Consider the following 25,795-nt stretch of genomic DNA (forward strand, 5'->3'; position numbering starts at 1 on the left):
ACTAGGGACAACCTGACTGGAAGAAGTGACTGAAGGTGTATTGATATAAAGTATTTATGTTCTGTAAGGCAGTTGGACCTTTGTGTTATGTTGAAGCATGTGAAATTGCCAATATTTTATGGTTTTTGACCTTCAAAAGCGGCAGTTTCATATGGTTCAACCTAATTTTTAGGCAGCTATCCTAAGAGGGTGAATCACTTCAAGGTGAACTTGGGAGTTTGACCTCTGCAACTGTAATTCGGAGGGAACTAATCAGGCGAGCTTGTGTATATACTTCAAGCCAGAGTCCCTGCAATGTGCATTTGGTCTCAGTCTTCATTGAACAGGAGAAAAGACAGAGAAATTAAAAAAATCTAGCTTTGGAAATGGGCTTTAGGAATATTGCCTAATTATGTTGTTTGGTGACTTGAAAAATGACTTTACACCGTGCTCTTATAGTTTCCTGTGCATTCAGAGCCTTTGAAACAGACCATTTTAATACTAGAATCAGGATTTTAAGTGCATTATTTATAAACCATTGCAATGCTTATTCAGAAGACTTTGACAATGTGGTGAACACAGTAGATTTTTATACTTAATGTAATTAGCTCTGATTTCTGTAGCTATTAATTGGAGAGTTAAACAAATAAAGAGCATATGTCAAACAAGTCTGGTTCTTTCATTAAAGCATGGATATTTAAAAATAAACTCACAGTGCTAATTTCAATCTTCTAGTTCACAGTTTTATACCTGAGCTGAAAAATGCCTAAAAAAGAGTGTAGTGTTTCTAAGGAAATAGTTTCAGCCCAGTTGTTCAGCAGAATCCAAATGTTTGAAGTGACAAGTAATTAAACCTACATGTTTTTTTGAAAAAAAGATATGTTTGATGAACCCGTACAATAAAAATCCTGCCATGAAAAGTTACGAAACACATGAAATTATTATTTTGAGGTTTCTCTGCACTGGGCATCAACAGTATTGGTGCCAGCTTGAGATCCTCTCAATTCTTTTAACTCAACAATAGACAACCCCCCACCCCAAACCTCGAAAGTAGTCTCTCTGTCTCTCTCTGTCTCTGTCTCTCTCTCTCTCTCACACATACACACTCTCTCTCTGTCTCTCTTTCACACACACACACATCTACCAACTTTCTTCTCCAGTAGAAGAAGCTGTTCAGACATTTAAGTTAGAGGTTTTGTGTTCTTATTCTGTCCTAAATGGGAAAAATACATCTTTAAAACTTCCATATTAAAATCTGGTTGCAGCAGGTGCAGTGTTTAAAAGTTCTAGAGCCCTTTCGCCTCTCTTCTGTACAGCGTGATGACAGGAAGGGCATTTACAAAACAGCCCAAAGGAAAAACTGACATAGCTTTTTAGATTATATCTCATTCTTCTTTCTCTTTTCTGCACAGCCTTTCTTTTATAGCACAGTTGAATCCCTAAATACTCCACTGCTTTGCATTGTTAGGTCACCTCTTAGGTTAGCCCGAGAAAGCCTGAGAAAAGTTCCACAGGAAAGATGCACTATTTAACGGAATTCAATCTCTCCCAATAGATTTGAATCACTAACATAAATGTATGAATGTAGATTATATCTCTGTAATGAGGCCTGAATCATTCTCAGTTACTTCAAAGGACTGAAATTCTACCTTCCTTTTTTAGCAGCAATAATCAGGTCTTAATGGATTCCTTTATTAATTGTTTCTCTGCAACGATTGAAAAGGACAGTACAAGCTTCAGATTAGAATGGTACCTACTAATTCTAAAAGGCAGTTTTTCTCTTCTTTCCAACCTCTGGAAGGCATGCTTTATTTCTATGCCCTAAACATATCCAGTAATGTTAGGCTAAATCTTTACTGGGGGAATTAGATGTGGCCTTTTGTTAAACACGATGTCTTGAGAAATTATTGAGGCTTTTAAAAGCAAGACTATGGCAGCAGCCATTGAAGAATCCTAAAATGTGGTTATTTGACCTTAGAGAAGCAGTTTGTGTATTTGCTTCCAGATCCTTCAGTAGCTATTCTGTTGAAGCAGTTTACGTTTTAAGTGTGTATTTCCTGGATTCTTTATGTTGCCTGGCACTATCTGTGGTTCACTTACAAGATGTGTGTTCTATTATGTGCGATGTTATTGGCAGTGTCAGTAAGCTGCTTTAAATAATACTAAGTCAGGTCAAAAGTCAGCCAGGCTGTTCTACAAAGTAGACATGTGCAGGCCTCATTTTTGAAGTTTGCAGTGCAGCCTTTATGAGTATGTACCCCAGCTCATTTTTTCTTTTGGATACGGAAGATGCCAGTTTTAAGGCTTTGTTGGGGCTTGTGATCTTACCAGGATGCAGCTAGAGATGATGCTAATAGTCATAATATCTGGGGGGAAATAAAATAGTGATATCTTATTTGTTTTTAACTAGGGGTTTCAAATGAAAGGAAAAGAGGTCTTACCTCATGGAGAGTAGTGTAATACTGCAGAGCCGATGGGACTCTTAGCAATAATTGAATCTAACTCATTCATTTCATAGGTGAATGATGCCCAAGTCACTCAGTGGTAGAACAGAGTTTGGAACTCAGGTACTAGGTTATGGGTTGTTGTCCTAATTTTTTGGTAACACCTGTCTTGTCTATTTTCTCTTTTCCCCTCTGCTCCTCTTCTCCTTATCATTGACCACTCATCACTCTAATGTCTGAGATGCCAGCGGGGAAATGATAAAAAGGGTTAGGAGGCTTTACTTATGGAAAACCAATATTTCTTTGTTACAGCAGATTAGCCAGAGAAAAGTAATAAAATAGTTTAGTGTTGAATTATTAAGTACCAGTTGACTAGCCAAATAAATATTGATATTTATTTGGCAAAGGGGGCTATTTTATCAAAGCCTGTGAAATGAACACAATTGGAAAGCAATGTATATACGTATTTCCAGAATATTAAAGGATTTTTTTTTTTTTTTTTTTTTTTTTGCGGTACGCGGGCCTCTCACTGTTGTGGCCTCTCCTGTTGCGGAGCACAGGCTCCGCCCAGCGGCCATGGCTCACGGGCCCAGCCGCTTCACGGCACGCGGGATCCCCCTGGACCGGGGCACGAACCCGTGTCCCCTGCATCGGCAGGCGGACTCCCAACCACTGCGCCACCAGGGAAGCCCGAGGATTTTTAAAAATATATAATCTGAATTTATAAGTTATCCTCCAGAAAATTTATGGCAACTTTTAGAAAAGTAGATTTATAATTTGATTCTGCTTTCTTCATTCTACTATTAAGTTTCCATAAAGCAGTATGATATTTCAGAGCATAGGTATTGGCTTAAACAATTTTTTTCAAAGTTTGAAACTAATGTAAATTTCCTATTCCCTAGCTTTCAAACAGACTTAATGATCTCTTATTGAGAAGGAAAAATGGCCAAGATGGTGAAAAGGACCTTTTGAAGGAAAAAATATTCTATATAAGGATGTTTAAATCATATAATAAATCACCAAAAAATTCCTGGAAACTGAACTCTGCGTCTTGGCACCAAACACAACAAACATATTTCCACAAAGCTGCTGTTTGTCTCCTTCCAGCTGATGGTAAACAGAACCTTCCCTTGACAAAGCTGTGAAGTCTCTGAAGAGTTCTGTTTGTTTTCTGTGTTCTCAGCTGTCCCTTTGTCGAACTGTGCCTCCTTTTACTTCAAGCTCTCTAGGTTTCTTAGTCCTGTATCCTAGATCAAAATTTTAAACATTTTGATCTCAGTCATTTATGTGTGTGAATTAATTGGCAGGTCGTAGTGTTTTCTTTAAAGTTGCAATGTTTTATAACCACAGACATTTATAGAGTCTTCATTTCTCCATCCATTCACTAATTGGTTTTTATTCAACTAATGTTTGTTGATACCTATTGTGTGCTAGCTGGGCATTGTACATTTTGTAGGATCTTACCGATAAATTAGAGGAATTTACCTTGCAAAGAGCATGAATGAATGAACAAATGAATGATTTTAGGCACTTTATTATTGATGGACAAAACAGGGTTATCTTAGGACTCAGACAGCAAATGGAGAGATTGAGAAGAGAAAGAAGAGCCCCTGAAGTTTCTTTCTGGTTGTTCTACTCCTTACAGGAAGAGCTGAAGGAAACCCTCAACTCTATCCTCAGCTTCATGAAGGAGCAAGACTCGATCTTTGGCAGCTTTATGGCCCTGGCACGATCCCTCACAGTTTCTCCTGCACTCTGGGGATTTGGGCTATGTCCTTTCTGCTAACTAAACCCGACTCGGTTTCTTTTCCTTCTGTTCTCAGACTCCTGGATGCACATTTTGTGTTTTCTAGCTCATTATTTTAATTATTTCCCGCTAAGAGTTCCCTAATCTATCTGCTGCCGTGTGTTTCCCACTAAAACATACATGTCATCAAATATAATTTGACCTAACATCCGTTCTCCCTATTTGACAAATTTTTCTCTGATAAATAGACTTTGACAAAGATCTATTATCAGTGAATTAGTATTCATAGAGTACTACAAATTAGCATTAACAGAAATATTATTGTTTTGGAGGAATGCAATATGCACGGTGCTGGTTTTTCTTGGGTTAGTCCCAGACCGATCTTCTGCCCTTTTCTGCTCAGCTCTGTTCTGACATCTGTGCATCACCAGTGTCCCTTGGACGGGTGACTTGCAGTTGGTTTTTTGGCAGTGAGAGAATGGGATCTTCAGAAGATTAGAGAACTTCTGGGTATTTCTTCCTCTCCTCCTCTTTGTGTCAGTGTCACTTTTCTAGTAGTGGCTGTGTCCCTCCAGATCCTCTCCTCCAGGGCTCCAGCTACCACTGGAGTTCCTACAATAATATTTCCTCCCCTCAGCCCTTAAGTGCAAGGAGTGGTAACAGTTCCCCTCTATTGCTGATCTGCATCATCCTTTGCTCTTTCCTTTCACATACATACACCTCTACAACTAGTAATTTTGTTCGAGTCTCTTCACATGAAGCAATGAGGGTAAATTTTGTGTCCTAGTCAGGACACCAACTACGGTATATATATTCTGATAACCAGCGTATAATAATATACATTTTGTATATACGCAAAACTCCACAGGGGAGTGTAATTTAATACAAAGTACCTTGGGGAGCATCTAGTGCTTGCTTGACGTGCTATATTCCTTGCTCTGTACGGAAGATAACGACACATGTCATTTGCCCTCAAGAAGTGTAGAATCTAGTATTAAGTTTTGATTGATTATCGTGGAAGTTTTTTGATTTGGTGAATGATTTTGAAGTGCAAAATTAAGGAGTAGAACATTTCGGTTACCAAATGTGCAAGAGAACACTTTTACATAAATAAATTTAGAAAAGGAATTCAGTAAAGTAGAAATTGTGTTCATTAAAAAGATATATATTTGTGGAAAGCTGTAAAAAGCTCTATATTAAAATTAGCTTTCTTCTTTTCAGTTTGGTATGAAAATGTAACTGTTTCCTAATTTAAATCTTTACTAATCTTTAAAAATCATTAATTTTTTGTGAGTAAATTTGTTGTACTAACTGACCTTTGCTTACAGTTTAGTAAAGAAAGGAAGGAGGGGGATTAATAGTATTATTTTCTGGCCTACTTTGTTTTTATATAAGGACAAATCTTTAAGAACAGAGATGTAGGCAGGCTTGAAATATACAGTTGGGCATAAAAGCTGGTTATGGTACCAAGACTCCCCAAATTAAATACATATACAGACAATTTTGTGAGCTGACCACCTTTCAGACAATTCCACAAATTTGACAGAAGTATAATTTCTTATAGAAATCAATATAGCCTAGAATATATGGAGCTCAGATCAAGGATTTCACTTTTATCTTCTCACTTTATCACCCTGAACAATGATAAAGCTTTATAGCTGGAAAATACTTTTAACTTCCTTAGTTCTTTATAGGTGAAAAAAGAAGAAGAGAAAAGGCCTGGGAAGATGAAGCAAGCTGTTCAGGATGACAGTGATGAGCCAGTACGTATGCGCTAAAATAGCAAATTGCAAGAATTTCAGCTTTCACATACTTAATGGATGTAATCTCCTTGCGAGAACAACAGTGGCCCCTGCTGAGGCTGTGGGACAGGGAGGGAGAAAAGGAACATTTCAGAATCTCCAGGGCATTTAGCATGCTGTTTGGAGAATTCTCAGGGTTTATTCCAATGAGTGCCTTTAGAAGAGCAAGTCCCTGTGGTTAACATATGAAGTTACCCCTGAATTAGGAGAGCATCTACACAAATCCTAGCTAAGGGGTAAAGAGACTGCTCTTGGAATAATAGTTCAAAATATGTCATTTTAAAATTAATCAAGAATCTATAAGGGGTTCTTCTTGTCTCTGCCATTCTGGCTTTTATGTTCCTATTTCAGTTATCAGTGGAGGTTTGGATATTTTGGTTTGATATATTTAAATTTTATGGGCAGAGAGGAAAAGGACTTAGAAATATTTCTTTGGCTAACTTGTGAGAAAGAAATATTATTTTGTCTTTAACCAAAATTATACTCATTTGTGCATGGATTAGGGTATGCTCTTCCTACTTTATAACATTACATTTTCTGGATTTATGTATTTATCTGGTATTGTTTTTACTGTTTTACCTATATTTGCCATGGTTAAAAAATAGGAAAATATATATGAGAAGTATTTTATTCTCATATTTTCTGCAATTAGAAACTTAATTGTGGGAAATCACCTTACCCATTCCCTCATTCCTATCATTACACACACACACACACACACACCTTTAAGTACTTCTTGTTAGCTATCTAGTTTTGTTTTGAATTATTGAAAAATAAAGCCTGTCAGATCATTTAGAATTGATTGAAAATAATTTTTTTAATTCCAAAGCTTGAATTAGAAAGATGGCCAAAAATTACAGTGGCTCATTTTCATTATTTTCTCTTTTATTCCAGTTTTATTGAGAAATAATTGCCACGCATCTCTGTATAAATTTAAGATATACAGCATGATGATTTGATCTACATATATTGTGAAATGATTACCACAACAGGTTTAATTAACATCCATCATATCATATAGATAAAACAAAAAGAAAAGAAAAAGAAAAAAAATTTCTCCTTGGGATGAGAACTCTTAGGATCTACTCTCTTATCAACTTCCCTGTATATTATACAGTGTTAGCTATAGTCATCATGTTGTGCATTACATCCCTACTACTTATTTATTTTGTAAACCTTTTGACCACCTTCCTCCAAATACATAAACAACTTTTGCACTAGTTCAATATTTACCTATAACAGATTTTTGTTATTTATACAAATTAGTACTGGATGCTCTCTGTTTTAGAGGTCAACTTCTAGATTGACAGAAATAAAACTAGCAAAAGAATTGCTTAGTGGAACAGAGAAAGTAGTCTATTGTAATTGGAAGGCAACTATGAACATTTGGTTTATCAAAGAAAGTTAAATGTTACAGTAATAGAAACTGTAGACAAACTGTGAGTTCTTTGTCATCAATGAATAAGATAGCAGAGGAAGTAGAAAGGAGTATTGACCTTAGAAGTACACGTTGAAGTCCAGGGAGGTGGAGTAACCTGCCCAAATGGCAGGATTCCCACACAATCCTGTGAATAGAAAAGCACTGGGTACGCAGATTGAGTACTTTGAACCTCAGAAATGCCAGTTAGCAAAGTTTGGGGGTATCTGTTGGGAGGATCTAAGGGGTAACAACAGTGGTGCTTTGTAATGATGTCTTTTTGTATTTTTCTTTTTTAGATACCTCATTTTATTATTTCTTCCAGAAAGTTCAGGGTTCTGAATGTAGGCTCAAATGAAAGCATGTCCTCTGCTTCTTTATTCCTTTTCTAAATGCAGACATTTGTTTTGCACAGCTGCTTCTTCTGCTTCATTATTGATATTGCAGCGGTAACAGTAAAGAGAGCCTTTTCCCGTAACTTGGGGGCTGTGCTTTATGTGTTAAGTTGCCCTTCTCCTTTTATCCCTTGGGGGCAGAGACCTGACTCCTGAGCTAATTTTGTGCCAAGATAAAAAATAATTTGGTTATTTTGCTTAGGAACTGAAGGCTGATGGCTGCACATAGATTCTACACAGTTAGTGGAGAAAAAAATGTTCAAACTATTTGAGGACATTCCCAGTGAGCAACGGGAACCTTCTTTGGTGAGGATTCTTTTTTTTTTTTTTTTTTTTTTTTTGCGGGAGGCCTCTCACTGTTCTGGCCTCGCCAGTTGCGGAGCACAGGCTCTGGACATGCAGGCTCAGTGGCCATGGCTCAGTGGGATCTTCCCGGACCGGGGCACGAACCCGTGTCCCCTGCATCGGCAGGCGGACTCTCAACCACTGCGCCACCAGGGAAGCCCAGTGAGGATTTTTAACACAAGACCCCAATCTGACCATTAAAACCTGAGGCATGATGCCAAATCATTTTTTCAGAGAACAAAGGGGGCCATGGGGGTAAAAAATCCCTGTTTACTCATTGCTTAAGAGTTAGAATTTAGGTAACAAACTGCTGCCATTTTCAACTTTGCTTTTGTATTTTGAGTGTGTCAGTTGAATTTTTGTTAATGTACTTTTAAATTAAGTAAAACTTTAAATTAGAACAAACATGGAAAACCTAAGGACAGGATCTCCCATTATCAAAATCCAAAATAAAATTGACTGTGATGTTAAAAAAAATTATAACTAAGCAAATCCAGTGGGAAAAAGTGACTAGTTTATCTTTTGGTAAATAAGCAAGGGAAATGAAATACAGACAGCAAGGAAGCCACATATTTGGTAAAGAGAGAAACCTCAGAATTTTTTTTAAATAAAGCAATTTTCAGATTTAGCAATATAAAGTATAATTAGTTTTGGTACGTAAGAACATTTTATTGATAAACACTACCCTTTTAGGCCTACTGAAAATACACAAGCCTATATCCACATGACAGCAGATAGATGTTTTAGGAAGAAATTAATTGCTGTATAAAGTTTTGGGAGCCAGTTTCATTTACATCATTTTTTCTCTTAAAGATATTTGCTTCTGTCATTTGCAAGGAATCCTTTTTTTCCCGTTTGAATTGTCTTTATTACCAAGTAGATTTTCCAAAGCTATTCTGCTGAGTGACTGTTAGGGAAAATTGGAAATCTGTGCCTGACATGATGTTGGTAGATGGAGAAAGAAAAAGCTCTGTACCCTCTAACTTCCATCAGGAAAGAGCAGAAGCTGGAAGTAAATTACTATTAAGAAGGGATGAAGGGAAGGTGAAATATTTTGTCACACAGGCTGTTCCCTCCTAGGGCCCAGTGATGGGGGATGGAGAGAGCCCAGCCACTCTGCTGGCATGCAAATGGAGGGGGTTCTGATCCAAATCCCTGCCTTTCATCAAAGCAGCTGTAAGACCAAGAGCCTGAGCCTTGGCACTTTCCTCTTTTGGTGGAGAGAAGTAGACGAGGCACTGTTCTCAATTCTAAAGGTGTGTGAGGTTCAGTGGAGGAGGCTGGAAGCTTAGGTAGCAGCATGACAGGAGGGAGTGGTTGCTCCTTTGGTGCACATTTTTTAAAAGCAAAACCACTTTAAGAACCCTAACATAAGTCATCACTCTTTTCTTGTAATGTTTTACTTTCAGCACTATTGTATGGATATTATCAAAGTTAGTAATAGTAACATGCTTTTGTTTAAAAGGGAGAGAATCTTTTATAGAATGAGCAAGTAATGTGTTTGAAACTGGGCAGTATATGGAACCTCAAATCAGTCTTTGCCTCGGCAGATGTTGTGTATGCTATGTGCTGTTGAATATTATTTGGGGTTTATTTTCTGACAGAGGTGTATTTCCTCTCTTAGAGGAAAATATGCAGTTTCTCAGCCTTCACTTTCTCTACTTTCACATTGCTGGAGACTGCCCAAGTGTGTCCAGATGCAAGTTAGATGTAGAATGACAAATGCTTGTTAATCTGTGTTTTAATTATCTCTTCTAATAGTATCTTCTACAGTTATTCATGTGGGGGGAAAGAATAACTCAGAATATTTGTCAGGCTTTTGTATATTATTATATTTATAAGCGTAATCATTATAATTATTACATTTGCAGGTGAATAGGAAAAGAGGGAAGGGCACTAGCCCTGGAAGTTAGGAAATCTAGATTATATTTCTAGGTCTAACACTAATAATTTTGAGGCCTAGGACTAATATTTAGGTAAAAGAGTAGATACCCTTTGGCTCTAAAATTCTCTAACATGTGAGACCCAGAATAATGAAGGATGTATTTTACCAGTACTGCAGATGGCACTAGTGGGAACAAATAGCATTTAACATTGAGAGTCTGATCTTGTCACTTGAATTATTTGTGGAATCATGGAATGATAGAACTGAATGCCCATTTACTATTATACTCTATTTTCATTTTTCTCCCTGCAGTTGCACAGGAGGCAACTATGGTCCAGAAAGGAAAAATTACTTGCCCAAGATTATCCAGCTAATTAGTGACAGAACCTGTAGAAGCTGTGTGCCCCAACTTTCCAATATTCTTTTCTCTATACCCATCTTTTGAAGCAAATGGAATGTAAAATTTTTGTTTTTAGAAAGATAATAAGTAATAGAGTGAGAAATGTAGTGAGTAAATGCAAATGTAGATAAAGGGGAACTCTGACTAAATGGATTTTTTAAAAAAATCTTATGCAAGTTACTGTAAAAAAGACTTTGGCATAGATCTAGCTACTTAGGATGGGAAGGGGTTGGAAGTCAAGTCCATGGTACTTGATTAAAGATAAGAAATCAAGAGTAACCATAGGTGACCCTGATGGGATAAGACAATTCTGTTTGATTATTTATTTATAATTATATTTTAGAGTCCTCAATGATACTGAAATAATCTGCAGTTGAACGTTCTCAGCCAGTAGAATTTAATTGAAAAGAAATTATCAAAAAACTACGTGAATGAGCAGAAAAATGATGAACTCTTTCATCAGGTGATTTCTAGGAATTTACCCTAAGAAAATAATCCTTGGCCTTCCCTGTCATCTGTGGAAAGATGACTTAAGTTTTAGTACCTGTCTCACTCTTGCACTAACTGGACTTCAACCTTGCATATTTTGGTCCTGTCTCCTCTAGGATACTTCTTTAAACACAGAAGTTTGCTTTTATCATCACTTTGTGGTTTTTATTTTTAATATGCTTTTGTTTTGCTTTATTTATTTTGAGAAAACTTAAGACTTTTTATAAAATCTTAGTCTAATGATTTCTCTTTATCCATATATTTTCTCAGTATGATTCTATACTACTCTGTGTACTTTCCCCTTAGAATGCTCTCCTTATTTCTTATATATCCATGCTTAGGGGGTTCATACATTGAATTCTTAATCAACACTAATCTCATTTCCATTTAAGTGGTTCTTCCATTAGCTGGAAATAAAACTGATTCTCACTTTATGAATTTCCCAATCCCATTTTCATAAAATTGTCTAGTAATTAATTTTAACAGCACCACATTGTACAATTCTGGGGTCCATCATTCCTGTGTTAGTCTATGTGAAAAATGTCTCCTGGTATTTTGCAATGCTGAGATTTATGTAGCAGACAGTACTGGCTGCCAATCCAAGAACTATTGCCAGCCTTTCTCTTTGTGACATAGTTGCTAATTTATTTGGTAAATCCACCCTCCGCTTCAGGGCCATATAACTCACTGAATCAAACATAATATACTATTGTTTTTGTTGGTGATTGGTTTTAGGATGGGCATGTGACATAGTTCTGGAATAAGGGAAGACTTCTGGCAACCTTACTGATAAATAAAGAGATGCCTTTTTTCATATGCCAGCCATTGTCTTATGTAGATGAGGTCTCTGGAACAATGGCAATTTGTGTCTATGAAGGGAGGTGTAGACTACAGTAAGCAGCCATCTGAGGTGACTGAAACTCTGATGGAAAACCACAGGCTTTCTAGTCTGAAACACCAAAATACAGAGTGATGACCTTAACCATTGGAAAGTGAAGGGCAGTTCCGGAAAGTGAAGAGTCAGAGAATTGTAGTCCCAAGTTTTCTTTACAAGCTCTGCATAATTATCTGGCTAACCACTGAAACATGCATGTGTGGAACAGACCCTAGCTAAAGATAAAATAACTGAGCTGAGATCTGAGCTACTGAAGAATTTGTACTTTGAATCCAATCAAATTAATTAGCCAGAGAAATATAATAGAATCCACAGCATATCATTTCCAATGTCCAGTATATAATCCCAAATCACTCAACATATGAAAAATCAGGAAAATATGACCCTTTCTCAAGAGAAAGGACAATGAGCAGATACCAATACCAAGATAACCCAAATGTTGAAATTAGCATAGAGGACTTTAAGGAGTTACTCAATGAGGCAAATTAAGGTAAAGAAAAATATGCTCACAATGACTAAAAAGGTAAGAAATCAAATCATAGAGATAAAAACATTCAAAAGGAAAAACAAATAGAAATTCTGCAGCTGAAAAACACAACGTCCTCAATAAAAATGTCACTTAATAATATAATGGATATTTCAAGGAAAATAATCAGTGAGACTCACCTGGGTGAAGGCAATCATCTAAAGAATATAGAGAAAAAGATTTTAAAAACATAGAAGAGACTCTGGGACTTATAGAATAATATTATTAGTTCTAATATATGTGTAATTGGTATCCCTAAGGAGAGAAAGGAGAAAATATGGCAGGAAGAAGGAGAAGGCAGAAGAGGAGGAGGGAGAAATAGTGGCTGAAATTGTGAAAGACACAAATTTATAGGTTCACAGCAGCTCAGTGACTTATATGAACAGTATCCCTAGATCTCTTAAGTAGATTGAATTATTATAGAAAATTTTATCGTGGAATAAACTGCAGGCCCAGAGGGTTTCACTGATAAATTCTAAGAAACATTAATGAAGAAATAACCCAATATTACACTAAACATTTCATGAAAAAGAGGAAAAATTTCTCCCAAATTATGATGAGACTAATAGAAAATCTGACTAAGGCACTTCAAGGGAAAAAAAAAGAAGAAAGAAACTAAAGAACAATATCCCTTGTGAATATAGACGAAGTATATATGCTAATAATGAAGTATTAGCATAACAAAACATTAACATAAAAAGCACATTAAATCTTGACTAAGCAGTTTATCTTAGGAATTCCCATTTTAACATTTAAAATCTATTTTATTAACTATATTAACAAATTACTATATTAACAAAATAAAGAAAAATTGTTTCAATAAATGCAGAGAAAACATTAGAGAAAATTCATCACCAATTTATGATAAACATTCCCAGCAAACTAGGAATAAAAGGGGATTTCCTTAATCTGATAGAGGACAGATGTAAAAATATACGGCTAATACACACTTTGGCAAAATATTGAACATTTTCTCTCAAATATTGGAAATAAGGGAAAAATACCCACAGTCACCCTTTGTATTCAACATTGGTTGGAAGTCCTAGTCATTGGAATAAGACAAGAAATAAACATTTTAAGATGTAAAGATCAGATAGGAAGAAATAAAATTGCCTTTAATTCACAGGTGATATGATTATTTGTATAGAATATCCTAAGGAATCTACAAAAATTACCAGATATAATAGTTAAATTTGAGAGCGATGCAGGATACAAGCCTGATAGGGGAAAAAAACACAAACAACAACAAAAAACAACCTATTGTACTTTTACATACTAGCAATAAACAGTTGGAAAATAAAATATTAAAAAACTGCATTTGCAGTCATGTCACAATACACATAATACTTAAAGATTAATTAAACAGTAAATGTATGAGATCTCTGCACTGAAAACAACAAAACATTTTTGAGAGAAATTAAGAAGACCTATATAAAGAGATACCCCATGTTCATGAATTGGAAGACTCAGTATTTTTAAGAGGTTAATTCTCCCAAAATTGATGTATAGATTCAATGCAATCCCAACCATAATCTTAGCAGATTTATTTGTAAAATCTACAAATGATTCTGAAATATATATAGCAATGCAAAACAATTTAAAATACTTAAGGCAGTCTTCAAGAAGAACAAAATTGGATGATTTAAAGCCTTACTATAATTCTGCATATCAAGGCAGCATGGGACAGAGAAAAAGACTGATAATGGAACAGAATAGAAATATCAGAAATAGACCCATATTTGTATGGTGATTTGATTTTCAGCAAAGTGACTTAAGCAATCCAGTGGTAAAGGAAAATATTTTCAACAAATGATGTAATAACTGGGTATCCAGATTAAAAATAAAAAGAAACTTAGTTGAGATTGAGGGTTTGGAAACCAGCATGTAAGCTGTTTAGACGTTACCACTCCATCCTAACAACAAGTAAAAAGCTGAACAAACTGAAAAATCAACAATTCTTCTTAGATCGTTAGAGATTCCGAGGTCACAGTCCAAACCACTACCCCAAATATTGAAGAGACAGACAGGTAGATAGAGAGTCACAATTTATGGAAGCAGAAATCCATCAGCAAAAATCTCCACAGGAACAAGTGCCAAGGTAGAAAAATGTAAACAGTATTTGGCAAATTGCTGGATGATCAGTATGTATGACTCTGACAGTTAAAAACTCCATGGGGACCCAGTCATAGGAGTGCTCCCACACTTCTGGAAGGAGTTTTACTTCTAGGAGCTCTACCAGATCCTCAGAATAAATTTTGGAGAAAAATCTTATGCTTCTGCAAGGGGAGGAAAAAGGAACCATTTTGAAATATACCAGAGCATTCTGGTCTTCTTAATGAGGACTTCTCAGGAAAAACTGTTTTATCAGAGCCTAACCTTCTGGGTTTTATCAGAACCTAATCTACCTAGGGGAAAGGAAATATCCAACTCTGGCCAGCTCTAGCCTTCCAGATAGGAGAAGGGAAATACCCAAATCAATTTTCCTCTAGCCATTCCGTCCCACCTAAGGGCAGGGGGATGTAGAATTTAGAAGTAATGATGAAGTTCACAGTACAGCAGATAGATTCACCAAAAGACTGAAACATAATCATAGAACCACAGAATGCTTCTTCTCCCCTCCACACACAGAGGGAACTTCCAAATTTTGATAAAGAACAATTACCAAAAACCTATAGCTCACATCATTCTTAATGATGAGAAACTTGAAGTTTTCCCATTAAGATCAGGAACAAGGGAAGAATGTCCCCTATTACCTCCTGCTTTTCAACATTGTACTATCAGTCCTAGCTAGTATAATAAGACAAATAAAATAAAATAAAATAAAATACATACAGATTAGGAAGGAAGAAATAAAACTGTCTTTGTTTACAGATGACAATTGTCTATGTAGAAAATCTGAAGGAAAAAAAATCAACGACAACAAAAAAACACCTCATGGAGATTATAAACATTTATAGCAAGGTTACAGGATAAAAGATTAATATACAAAAGTCAATTGCTTTCCTATATACCAGGAATGAACAAGTGAAATTTGAAATTAAAAGCACATTTATATAAGCATCCCCCAAATAAAATACTTAGCTATAAGTCTAACAAAATATTTACAACATCTATATGAGGAAATCTACAAAATGATGGTGAATGAAATCAAAGAAAAACTTAATAAATGGAGAAATAGTCCATGTTCATGGATAGAAAGACTCAACATTGTCAAGATGGCAGTTTCCCCCACTTGATCTAGAGATTCCATGCAATTTCAATCAAAATCTGAGCAAGCTATTTTTTGGATACTAACAAGTAGTTGTAAAGTTTATATTTATATAAAGAGGCAAAAGACCCAGAAGAGCCAACACAATATTGAAGGATAAAACAAAGTTGGAGGAATGACACTACCTGACTTCAAGACTTTTTATAAATCTACCAGTAATCAAGACAGTGTAGTATTGGTGAAAGAATAGATAATATATCAGTGGAACAGCCCAGAAATAGACCCACATAAAATAAATATAGTCAACTAATCTTTTACAAATAAGCAAAGACAGTAAAATGGAGCAAAGATAGTCTTTTTAACAAATGGTGCTGGAATAGCTGGACAGCCACATGCAAAAAAGTTAATCTAGATACAGACCTCACACCTTCCCCAAAATTAACTCAAAATGAATCATAGACCTAAATGTAAAACACAAAACTATAAAACTCCTAGAAGATAACATAGGAGGAAACTTAGATGACCTTGGGTATCGCAATGACTTTTTAGAAACAACACCAAAGGCATGATCTATGAAAATAAACTATAGATCAGCTGGACTTCATGAAAATTATAAACTTCTGCTCTTCAAAAGACAATGTCAAGAGAATAAGTAGGTAAGTACAGACTTTGCAGAAATATTTGCAGAAGACATGTGATAAAGTACTGTTATACAAAATAGACAAAGAACTCTTAAAACTCAACAATAAGAACATGAACAATCTGTTTTAAAAATGGGCAAAAGACTTTAACAGACACCTCACCAAAGAAGATATAACAGAGAGCAAGTAAAATACAAAGAGTTGTTCAATATCATATGTTACTAGTAAATTGCAAATTAAAATCCAGAATGCTAACAAAATTCAGAATGCTAACAATACCAAATGCTGATGAGGATGTGAAGCAACAGGAACCCTCATTCATTGCTGCTAGGCATGCAAAATGATACAGCCACTTTGGAAGACCGTTTGGCGGTTTCTAACAAATCTGGCCATATTCTTAACATATAATCCAGCAGTCATGCGCCTTAGTATTTACTCAAATCAATTGAAAACTCATGTCCACACAAAAACCTGCTCATGGATGTTTATGGCAGCTTTGTTCATAACTACCAAAACTTTGGAGCAACCAAGATATATTTCAATAGTAAGTGGATAAATATACTGTGGTACATCTAGACAATGGAATATTATTCATCACTAAAAAGAAATGATCTAAATCAAGCCATGAAAAAACATGGAAGAACCTTAAATGCATATTACTAAGTGAAAGAAGCCAATCCAAAATGGCTACATACTGTATGATTCAAACTATATGACACCTTGGAAAAGGCAAAACTATGGAGACAGTAAAAAAATTAGTGGTAACCAGGCTTTAGGGGGAGGGAGAGATGAATAGGCAGAGCACAGAGGATATTTGTGGTAGTACTGTACAATACCGTAATGGTGGGCATATGTCATACATTTGTCAGATGCCATAGAATGTACAACACCAAGAGGGAACCCTAATGTTAGCTATGAAGTGTGGGTGATAATAATGTGTCAATGTAGATTCATGGATTGTAATAAAAGTACGCTGGTGCAAGATATTGATAGTAGGAGGAGGTTATGCATGTGTGGGGATAGGTTGTAAAATGGAATTATTGAGAAATGCAGACTCATGCATTCAGTCTTTTGACCCCTCACTCAGTCACCAAAAATGGGCTTTGGTCCTGGAATTCTTCCTTACCAACTGGTAAAGGGCCCACACAGCCCGTGCAGGGCTTATAGCTTTGTGTGGAACTATCTTTCCCTTTCAGGAGCAATGAGCGTTCCTTTATTCTGCGTAAGCATAGGAGTCAGTTGACCTCAGGTATTCCCCCAACTTTCAGTATTTCATATTCCACAGGGAGGGGTCAGGGTTTCTTCCACCAAGGCTAGAGAAGGATGTGAGTAAGCAAATTGTTCTACCAGGAGAGACCTGTTGGCTATGGGATACCCACACCAAATATTGAAACTGATCTTGCTCTGTCTCTTCTCTATTTAAATAAAGTATCATTCTATCCAGTGCTTGGCTGTATTGTATTTCCCTTGGTGACTCTGATACAATGATGCAGTGGGCAGAAGTGTTTGCAATCTTGCCTTGTGATTGGTAACTGGTGGTACAGAGTACTTTGACCAACAGGAACTCTCTGTACCTTCTTCTCAATTTTGCTGTGAACCTAAAATAGCTCTAAAAAATAAAATGTATTACTTTAAAAAAAGCAGCTTAATCTCTACCTCACCCTACACACAATAGTTAATTGAAGATGGGTTATTGACCTAAATGCAAAAGCTTAAATCATCAAACTTTTAGAAACAATATATAAGAATTTCCTCATGACGTGTGTATAAGCAAAAGGCAAAAGTTTCTAAGGTTAAAGAAAACAGTAACTATAAAATTGACACATTATACTTTATCAAAAGTTAAAAATTATGCTTATCGAAATACACAATTAAGGAAATGAATAGTCAAACCACAGATGGGGAGAAAGTATACACAAACATATGTTTGGCAAAGAAGCAGTGTCTAGGATATACAAAGAAAATCTGTAACTCAATAAGCAGAAAAGGAAACAGCACAATTAAAAATCAGCAAAATATTCTAATAGACATTTTACCAAACAAGATATACGAAAGGACAGTAAGCACATGAAAAGGTGTTCAACATCGTCAGGCATCAGTAAGATAAAAATTAAACCTGATTTCTGAAATTTACTGTGAAATGTATCAAAAATAGGATAGCTGATTGGCTGGATGGAATGAGGAAAGAGATGGAGACCCATGATAAAGCAAGTAAAGTAAAATATTAATGGTCAAATGTAGGTGATGAGTACTGAATGTTTACTGCAAAATTCTTGACACTTTGTTGTCTGTTAAAATTTTTCATAATGAAACCTTGGAAAATGTAAGGACAAAAAATGCAATGATAAGAATTGAACATAAAAAATGATTTTCATTCAATTATAAGATATCCAAAGTGATCTGGAATATATATATTATACATTTTATTTAAATGTGATAAATGCTATAAAAGAATAAAGCAGGAAAGAATATAGGGATTGGGATGTGAAACGTGATTAACAATTTTAAATAGGGTTGTTATAGAGTTCATTCTGAACACTTTATCTGTCTTAAGTTAAAGAGAATTACTCTTGCTATGTGTTGAGAATAGATTGTAAGGTAACAAAGGTAAAATAGACCATTTTGGCAGATAGGGCCATGATCTGGAAAAATAAATAATAGCTTGGACCAAAAGTTGTAATATTAAAGGTAGTGAGTGAGAAGTGGTTATATCCTGTATATATATTAAACTATAATCAACCTGATTTGCTGATTTATTGTATGTGTAGCATGAAAGAAAGAGAATAGTCAAGGATGGCGCTAAGTTTTTTGTCTTGAGCAAATGGAAAAGTTGAGGAGAGGGAGAAAGAGGGGAGCATTGCTAGAGTAACAGTGTCCTTGAGTAAGACATGAGATTCAGTGCATGAACAGAGAGATCAGATTTAGAGAGGAGAATGAATACCTCATTTATGATGGGAGGGAGGACATGGTATATGATACAGATCCTGGCCAATTGTAAACCTTAAATCTCTTTGAAGCAATTTGTGAAGGTTCACCTCTGATTGCTTCTATTTTCTCAGTAAAATGGGAGGAAAGGTCATCAACTGAATTTCTTTTTAACTTTTAATATTAGAAATAAGCATATGGTCTTCGGTGGCGCAGTGGTTAAGAATCCGCCTGCCAATGCAGGGGACACAGGCTCGAGCCCTGGTCCGGGAAGATCCCACATGCCGTGGAGCAACTAGGCCCGTGAGCCACAACTACTGAGCCTCTGCTGTAGGGCCCATGAGCCACAACTAATGAAGCCTGCGTGCCTAGAGCCTGTGCTCCGCAACAAGAGAAGCCACTGCAATGAGGAGACCGCGCACTGCAACGAAGAGTAGCCCCAGCTCACTGCAACTAGAGAAAACCTGTGTGCAGCAACGAAGACCCAACGCAGCCAAAAATAAATAAAATAAATAAGTTTATAATAAAAAACCCCACCAGTGACACTAAAAGAACTCAAAACCTCCACACTGTTTAAAAAAAAAAAAAAAGAAAAGAAATCAACATGTTCTTTGACCCAGAAATCCCACTTATAGGTATCTATTTACAGAAATAAAACACTGGCATATAACGACACATGTACAAAATAGTGTAGTATTATTATTATTTTTTTAATCACTTTTTTTTTTTTTTTTTGAGGTACGCGGGCCTCTCACTGCCGTGGCCTCTCCCGTTGCGGAGCACAGGCTCCGGACGCGCAGGCCCAGCGGCCATGGCTCACGGGCCCAGCCGCCCCGCGGCATGTGGGACCCCCCCGGACTGGGGCACGAACCTGCGTCCCCTGCATCAGCAGGCGGGCTCTCAACCACTGCGCCACCAGGGAAGCCCTAGTGTAGTATTATTTATAGAAACATCTTTAATGTTAATCATTCATAGAAAAATAATTTAATATATTCTGGGTTATCCATGTTACTGAATATTTTCTCTTGGTCTGGTGCGATGCAAGGGTATGAAAGGCAGCTTTCTCGCCCTGGAACAGGATAACTGAGGTATAGCCTATAGGGGCAGGGTCTTTGCTGAAACTGCATTCTTGCTTGGCTTTTCTCCTCCCTGTCCTGCTTCTCCCACTCCCTTCCTGGTTTTCCTGGGAGTACTTTCTTCATAAATCACTTGCACATGTATTCTTGTAGCTGTGTCTATTTCAAGGAAATTTGATCTAAGAAAGATATACTCAAAAAATATGCTTTTAAATTCTCACACTGTCGTAATCAAATCTTCACTCTTTAGTCTTCTGTCTTGATAGCCAACAACTAATTAAACTGTTCCAAAAGGGGCTCGATGACTTCGGGTTCTTTTAAGTTTCTCAGATTTTATATAAATTTGCTTTTAATAACTGCTTGTTGTCCAGCAGTGACTTCAGTGTTTAAAATTCAAAGCTCTATTTGAAAATTGAGGCAATAAAGCATATGTTTAGGAAAAGCCAAGTCTATCAGCTTTTTTCAAATGAAGTTACATTTGTTACCACTTATTTCACATTCCTAGAAATCTTCTCTGGTAGAATTAATTTCTATACTAGATAATTTTTAAAGCCAATTTTCTTGCTGTCTGCTATGTCCTAGGTCCTTTAAATATACTCCATTTTGGCAGATAGGGCCATGATCTGGAAAAATAAATAATAGCTTGGACCAAAAGTTGTAATATTAAAGGTAGTGAGTGAGAAGTGGTTATATCCTGTATATATATTAAACTATAATCAACCTGATTTGCTGATTTATTGTATGTGTAGCATGAAAGAAAGAGAATAGTCAAGGATGGCGCTAAGTTTTTTGTCTTGAGCAAATGGAAAAGTTGAGGAGAGGGAGAAAGAGGGGAGCATTGCTAGAGTAACAGTGTCCTTGAGTAAGACATGAGATTCAGTGCATGAACAGAGAGATCAGATTTAGAGAGGAGAATGAATACCTCATTTATGATGGGAGGGAGGACATGGTATATGATACAGATCCTGGCCAATTGTAAACCTTAAATCTCTTTGAAGCAATTTGTGAAGGTTCACCTCTGATTGCTTCTATTTTCTCAGTAAAATGGGAGGAAAGGTCATCAACTGAATTTCTTTTTAACTTTTAATATTAGAAATAAGCATATGGTCTTCGGTGGCGCAGTGGTTAAGAATCCGCCTGCCAATGCAGGGGACACAGGCTCGAGCCCTGGTCCGGGAAGATCCCACATGCCGTGGAGCAACTAGGCCCGTGAGCCACAACTACTGAGCCTCTGCTGTAGGGCCCATGAGCCACAACTAATGAAGCCTGCGTGCCTAGAGCCTGTGCTCCGCAACAAGAGAAGCCACTGCAATGAGGAGACCGCGCACTGCAACGAAGAGTAGCCCCAGCTCACTGCAACTAGAGAAAACCTGTGTGCAGCAACGAAGACCCAACGCAGCCAAAAATAAATAAAATAAATAAGTTTATAATAAAAAACCCCACCAGTGACACTAAAAGAACTCAAAACCTCCACACTGTTTAAAAAAAAAAAAAAAGAAAAGAAATCAACATGTTCTTTGACCCAGAAATCCCACTTATAGGTATCTATTTACAGAAATAAAACACTGGCATATAACGACACATGTACAAAATAGTGTAGTATTATTATTATTTTTTTAATCACTTTTTTTTTTTTTTTTTGAGGTACGCGGGCCTCTCACTGCCGTGGCCTCTCCCGTTGCGGAGCACAGGCTCCGGACGCGCAGGCCCAGCGGCCATGGCTCACGGGCCCAGCCGCCCCGCGGCATGTGGGACCCTCCCGGACTGGGGCACGAACCTGCGTCCCCTGCATCAGCAGGCGGGCTCTCAACCACTGCGCCACCAGGGAAGCCCTAGTGTAGTATTATTTATAGAAACATCTTTAATGTTAATCATTCATAGAAAAATAATTTAATATATTCTGGGTTATCCATGTTACTGAATATTTTCTCTTGGTCTGGTGCGATGCAAGGGTATGAAAGGCAGCTTTCTCGCCCTGGAACAGGATAACTGAGGTATAGCCTATAGGGGCAGGGTCTTTGCTGAAACTGCATTCTTGCTTGGCTTTTCTCCTCCCTGTCCTGCTTCTCCCACTCCCTTCCTGGTTTTCCTGGGAGTACTTTCTTCATAAATCACTTGCACATGTATTCTTGTAGCTGTGTCTATTTCAAGGAAATTTGATCTAAGAAAGATATACTCAAAAAATATGCTTTTAAATTCTCACACTGTCGTAATCAAATCTTCACTCTTTAGTCTTCTGTCTTGATAGCCAACAACTAATTAAACTGTTCCAAAAGGGGCTCGATGACTTCGGGTTCTTTTAAGTTTCTCAGATTTTATATAAATTTGCTTTTAATAACTGCTTGTTGTCCAGCAGTGACTTCAGTGTTTAAAATTCAAAGCTCTATTTGAAAATTGAGGCAATAAAGCATATGTTTAGGAAAAGCCAAGTCTATCAGCTTTTTTCAAATGAAGTTACATTTGTTACCACTTATTTCACATTCCTAGAAATCTTCTCTGGTAGAATTAATTTCTATACTAGATAATTTTTAAAGCCAATTTTCTTGCTGTCTGCTATGTCCTAGGTCCTTTAAATATACTGGTTTGTCCACCTTATACCCCACCTAGAACAAGGATAGCCAAAGGCATTAATCCTGGTCATTACCTCCCAGTTCCTAATTCTGTCCTGTTGTTTCTTGGTGTAGCCTTGCCTGGATTCTTGGCTGTCTTAGCTTTGACTATCAGGCTTTTTCGGTTTGACAGCACATTTGGACACATTTCTGCAAATTGACCCTTGGCATCTCTGCTTGGAACACCAGTGGTATTTGGACTCTGGTGCCATGCACCACAGATGCAAGCAAAGGCACTCCACTCCTACCTTCTGAGGCGGCCCCTCAAACTCCAGCCAGCTGAGCCAGGCCTGTCTACACTGTCCTTCAATAGGAGGATTGGAGAGTTGCTGCTTATTGACTTTCCCAAATGTCATTGCTTAACCAGTGTTCTGAAGACTGTGTTTCATGAACCTTGGACTGTTGCCTATGGTTATAATTCTAAAATATATTATCCTTATTTTCAGCCTTATTTTTAGTTGTTTGTTTCCTGAATCTTGAAAACACCTATAATCTATTTACATTTGTTCTAATCTTACTTCTGATCTTGATTTTAAGAGAAAATCTAATATCTAAGATCTATAAAGCCCCCAAGTGTTATTTTTGAGTTCTAAGATGTACTTTTAAATCTTTAGTGAAAAAGGCTTTGTAATCAATTCTCTGAAGATTACCGAGAAGACAATAATTAGCACCTACCATAAGGTAGTTTGCAGTCTATATAAAGAATATCATATCTGGTTTATAAAGTGACAAGTCATTTTCTTTTTCCGAGCCTCAGAGCTATACATATCTGATGAATAAATGATTTCTTCTCAGTCTTTGTTCGAATTTTACCTCTCACCTAGAATTCTTTCTTCAGCCCCTATGCCTACATAAGTTCCAATTAATATTCAGGTTCATCTCAAATTTCTAGCAAAGATTCCAGAAAAGCTGGAGTTGAGGTATAAGGTAGGACTGGCAGGTAATTTTTAGCAACATGATTACCGGAACACATGTATTTGCTCCAAGTGATTTTTTATTTTTTGAGGGTTGAGAAGTTTCCTTGGGGGGTGGAAAACTGTACTTTATCCAACATGTTAAACATACAGGTGTAATTAATGGTTCAATAGAAAGCTCCAAAAGCCAAGGTACACAGAGAACCTTGAACCCTTGCAAAAGTTTTTAGATTCAGCAGCAGGGACTGAAGAGCAGAATGGAATGGCAGTTCTCAGTTTGGTGTGGTGCTCAGTCCTCAAACCAGTCCCAATCTAATTACCCTAGAAGCATGTGTAGAGCCTGAGGACATGAAGGGCTGCTTGTGTGGATTGGAAGAGCTATTCCACCACCTTCTGAAACACTATGAGCTGTGGCAGGCATAGTCAATTATCCTTCAAAATTTCTTGAGTTGTTACTGGTAAGTGACGTCTAGTGTAACGTTTCCCAGCTCTCCATATCTTTAGGTATTAACATGTGACTGAGTTCTATCCCGCTGCATATGATAGGAAGTGATAGTGCTACCTCCAGGCCTGGCTCATAAAACTCCCTATGGTGCTCCTCTGTGTTCTTTTCTCTTTCCTGCCACCTATAATGGACTTCCCAGGAAACCTTGGAAGCCACGTGCTGAAGACGGCAGAGCCTTCATCAGTCCGGGTCCCTGAATGACTGTATGGGAGATGGCTGCCCTGCCAACCTGTTGTCCCACCTAGTACTGTCACATGATCAGAAAACACACTTCTATTGTTTTGAGCCTTTTACAATGTTGAATCTACTTGGTATAATTGTGAGTTTACTCTTACTGGTACAAATGTCCAACCCATCCTGCTGTGGAACCCCGTCTCTTCCAATTGACCTTAATATAGTGGGATGGAACTGCAAAGGCTCTTGACATATTGCAGTACTGTTAGGATTGAGAGTGTTAATGTTGGAAATGAAAAGGTAAGGATATGCACCTTTCTGAGATCAGAGGTTTATGTGAGATAATCAACAGTGATGGTGAATGTGGAGATTGGAGTAGCAGAGAACAGTGGGGAGTTACAGTTCAAACTGATGTTGGAGTGTATAGAAGACCCTTCTCATTGCCATAGTAGTGGGGAGGGTCAAAGTATTTGAGTTCCTGAATGAGCAGATGGCTTGTTGGAAACAGCAATATCCAAGCACTAATATTAATGTGACCTAAGATCTGTTGTAGATTGGTATCATGCTGTCCTATAATCAGGCACAAAGCAGGCATTCAACAAGTGCTTGAATCAAAAGATGAATGAGAGCTGTGCTGATGACAACTGAAGACATATATTGAGAGTTTTCTAGTTACATAGACCTGCACTCTGCAATAGAATCTATGCTCTTAGCAAAACCTAGGCATTCAGATCATTCTATTATGTATAGACATAGTAACATGTCAGAACCTAACTACTCATTCATTCACTTAGGTGTTTAAAAATATTCAATGAACATTTGTTCTGTGTATGACATGGTGCTAGGCACTGGTGATACAAGGATTGGCACAGTCAAGATCTCTGTCTCTGCCTGGGGGGAGCTTATTTGCTAGTAGGGAAAATAACATAAAAATTATTAAGTGAGATGATAAATGTTGACGTTGGTATTATGAGGGAAATAAAAATGACTCTTTAATAGAGAATATCAGGAAATGTGAAAATGAGAAGGTATCAGACATGAGAAGAATGTTCTAGACAACAGCAAGCACAAAACCACTGTGACCGGAAAAAGTTTGGAATGTCCAAGGAACTTGGAAAAGGCTGGTGTGGGTGGAACATGGTATATAAATGCTGGTTAATATAAAATCGCAAATGTTGCTGGGACCAGATCAGTAAAGACCGTAAGTCATGGTGAGGATACTGAGTTTTATTCTAAAGACAATGAAAGTTTTAAGCAGAGCAGTGAAATGATCTGAGAGTAAGCAGTTAGGAGTCTGTTGCCAAAAATAAAACAAGAAATGATGGTGACCTGAAGTGGTAGTAGTAGAGATGCAGAGAAGTGGATGAACTTGAATATGTTAGAGGTTGACTCAGTAGGATTTACCACGCTGGTTAAAGG

The 25,795-nt window shown here is 37.0% G+C and overlaps 1 long non-coding RNA gene across 2 annotated transcripts in view; it reads left to right on the plus strand.

Moving 5' to 3' along the window:
- The window catches only part of LOC129392325 (uncharacterized), a 289,454-nt gene that overhangs the window by 2,032 nt on the left and 261,627 nt on the right, over positions 1 to 25,795 (plus strand). The window lies entirely within an intron of this gene.

Source organism: Physeter macrocephalus, chromosome 8 (genome assembly GCF_002837175.3).
Source record: "Physeter macrocephalus isolate SW-GA chromosome 8, ASM283717v5, whole genome shotgun sequence".
Taxonomy (NCBI): domain Eukaryota; kingdom Metazoa; phylum Chordata; class Mammalia; order Artiodactyla; family Physeteridae; genus Physeter; species Physeter macrocephalus.